A 3,379-nucleotide genomic window follows, 5' to 3' on the forward strand; every position below is an offset into this window, starting at 1 on the left:
GACGACGTACGACTACGACGGATGACGGACACAGGGCGATCACAATAGCTCACCTTGAGCACTTTGTGCTCAGGTAAGCTAAAAACCAGCACATAGATTATTCAACAAAACATTAGTTATTGATTTTGATACATATATATATTTATATATGTATGTTGTAAACTTGTAATATATGCACAATAAAGCAATTTAACAGTCCATAACATAATCAGAACAAAAATGTACTATAATTATGCTTACATTAGCTCATTCATTAGCTCATTCAGTTCAAAACTACAAAATGTTTATCCTTTGCCAATACACTTAATTGTTCAGAACGTATTAGGCTTTGTTTTAATTTTAACAATGTCACTGTATTTTAGACATAGTAAATTCCCCCCCAGTAAGAGTTTAGCAGCCTACTGACAAGATGACTGTAATAAACTATGATGTATTGATCTATTGATAGGGGATTACTCTGCAAGAAAATTTACACATTTCTCTGCATTTGATACATATGAAATTCTTGTCCCTTATTTCAATTGTTCATGATGATTACAGTACTGAAGTCATCGATCCAAGATACATAATGCACTCTGGTATAGGGTACTGAAGTGATCGTCCCATATACCAACTCTGGTATCCCGGTAAAATGATACTGGTGAATACAGTACTGAAGTGATCAAATCTTGATGCCACTCTGGTATCCTTGATCAAACGTTACTGGTGAATTAAACTTACTGAAGAGATCAATCCCAGATACCACCCTGGTATCCTGGATAAAACCTTACTGGTGAATACGGTACTATAGTGATGAATTCCGATCTGAAAGAGATTAACACCTAACTCAGAATATAATAAACAAGGGTCAATTTGTTTACATTGACGCAGATGTAGAGACTATCACACTAACAAATGAAGTCACCGTTATAAGAAAATATGTAAATATGGCCTAAAAACACAGTTATTCTAACTAAATGTTTCATATAGACACTAACATTGAGCTTACAATGTATCTCTTCCAAACAGTATTTTCATACAATATTTTTGCAAAAACAGACTTCAAAACTCCTATAGTTCAATTTCAGGCTGTATGCAACACATACTGAAAGTTTGGCAATGATATTTTATTTTTTTCAGAATCATTTACACACAAACAAGTACTAAAAAGTTAACTAACATCTTCATTCTGAAATATTAGATTCAGAGCTGCAACTCCTGGATCTAGATTGCAGGACCACTGCCATGGGCGAAAAGCCGCAGCAAACTGGAGCTTATTGGCACATCATATTCTGCAAGCAAGAATAAGACTTCTACTGTAAAAGTATGCAGAATGCCTGTAAACACTCATTTGAGACATACATAACCTTTTATGTAGGAATTATGCTCCAGTCAATTGTAAACACCCCTCCCCCCCAAGCCCGGGGAATAGCGGGGGCTTTGACTTTCAGTCCAGCCAACCCAGGGTAAAATCCCCGCCCTGCAGGGAAGAAATGGTGTTAAAATACCTGCCAAATGCCCCCGCACTGCTCTATTTTGCGCCAAGACAAAACCACCGCATTCACCCGGCACTGCAGGGACACCTGAATGGTAAAAACACAGCCCTTTTCCCCGGCTATCCCCGGTTTACCACTGGTCCTTGAGGGTCCAAGGTTACAACTGATTGGTGCATTAATGCGATAAATGTGCAGAAAAGTTCATTAATTCCAAATAAATTACGACAAAAATATTAAATATATAGACATTTGGCAATCACTTTTTGAACAGCTCAAAGGTTAATCTTTACTAATTGAGTACCCAGATGCATTTTGAAAGCCTTTAAATCAGACTTTCTTAGAAATCTTTCTTACTTGCAGACAATATTCCTTTCTAAAAAATCCTTGCCAAGAACGGGTATGGAATTCCATCACTAGACCATGTTTTGATCAGCATTGGTTCTTGTCCTTGAAAATACCTCTGTGGCTTCAGCAACCAGGCTGGCTATATTAAATAAACAATAAATTAGTTTTTGAATAAAAAACATTAAAGCTGCACTCTCACAGATTGAACGTTTTGATCAAATTTTATTAAACAATTGTCCCGAGATTCGCTACAGAAAATAATCTTTTTGGTGCCAATCTGGTGTACCCTTTAAGGTATTTTGAGTGTATTTAGGTTTTTTCTTTAATGCATAAAGGAAAAAGGTTCTTATCTCAATCCCCCTCCTCACTTTTTATTGCTTTTGCAATGTATTAACTTGAATATATTCATGAATGATTGACAGTATGAATGAATGAAAAGTAGCAATATTTCTTTAGATAGGGATCTCATTGTGTTGCTGTGATTGTTTAAGTAGATGTTTTTCATGTTCATAAGCTAGAAATCATATGCACACTAAATGAAACATAATTCTGCATCATGTGTAGTAAGTTGTGATACTTGTTTGCAATTAATGCAATGCAAAGAGCAAACAAAATGGGCGAATAGATGCACAATACAGTCCAAAGACCAATGAAGGTCAGCAGTTTTAATAGAAAATGATATTATCTCAAAACGGTATGAAAGAAATTCAATTCGGAAAGAAACAGTTCATCGATGAGCTATTAAAATAAACACTGATCATGATGTCATAACAAGCGAATGTTAATATCAAAGAGCAAGAAACATACTGGCAATTTATTTCAGGGAAACCTTGACAAAAGTCTGGTTTATTTCCAAACTTATTGCCTCCAGTTTTACATAACAATACCTGCATTGCTGAAAATCTGTCCACAGCAGTAATGTCAAAAACCAAGTGGCATGGATGCATTCTGAAATACAAAAAAGTCTGTAATTTGTGTTAATCTTACATATCCCATTTACAAGTGATTTACACTGAAATCTAATTGTTCTAAACTATAGTAATACAACTTCTTTATGACCAAACATATTGCTTTTGAGCATTAGTAGTTTAGTACACTGTATGTATATGACTTTTTTAGTTTGTATATCATGTCTTATTGCCCTAATTTATGGATATATTTTATAACAGGTACAAGTTTTTTAAATCCGTTACGCTTAAGATTTATCGAGAAGCTGGGGTCTTATGCACCAGTCAATTGTAACCACGCCCCCCCCCCTCCCAGGTCCGGGGGTATACAGAGGATAGATGGGGAAATGGACCGTGTGTTTACCTTTTAGGTGGCCCGCAGTGCTGGGTGGATGCGGTGGTTTTCTCTTCGCTTTAAATATAGCGGAGAATGGGCCTTACCTAGGGTCCCTGGGGTGCAGGGGCATTTGGCGGGGATTTTACCATCTCCTTCCCACAGGGCGGGGATTTTAGCCGGGGTTGGCTGGACCAAATGTCAAAGTCCCCACTATTATCCGGACCTGGGGGGGGGGGGGGGCGTGGTTACAATTGACTGTTGCATTATCGCATGCA

General features: G+C 37.1%; 1 long non-coding RNA gene across 1 annotated transcript; it reads right to left on the minus strand.

Moving 5' to 3' along the window:
- Positions 1–733: 733 nt before the first annotated feature.
- LOC128205489 (uncharacterized) lies at positions 734–1,939 on the minus strand. Its single transcript, XR_008256259.1, has 3 exons — positions 1,830–1,939; positions 1,160–1,271; positions 734–804 (listed from the first exon to the last, which is right to left on the minus strand). It is a non-coding gene; the product is annotated as an uncharacterized LOC128205489 (long non-coding RNA).
- Between the last annotated feature and the right edge of the window lie 1,440 nt (positions 1,940–3,379).

The sequence above is a fragment of the Mya arenaria genome, chromosome 10 (assembly GCF_026914265.1).
Source record: "Mya arenaria isolate MELC-2E11 chromosome 10, ASM2691426v1".
Classification (NCBI taxonomy): domain Eukaryota; kingdom Metazoa; phylum Mollusca; class Bivalvia; order Myida; family Myidae; genus Mya; species Mya arenaria.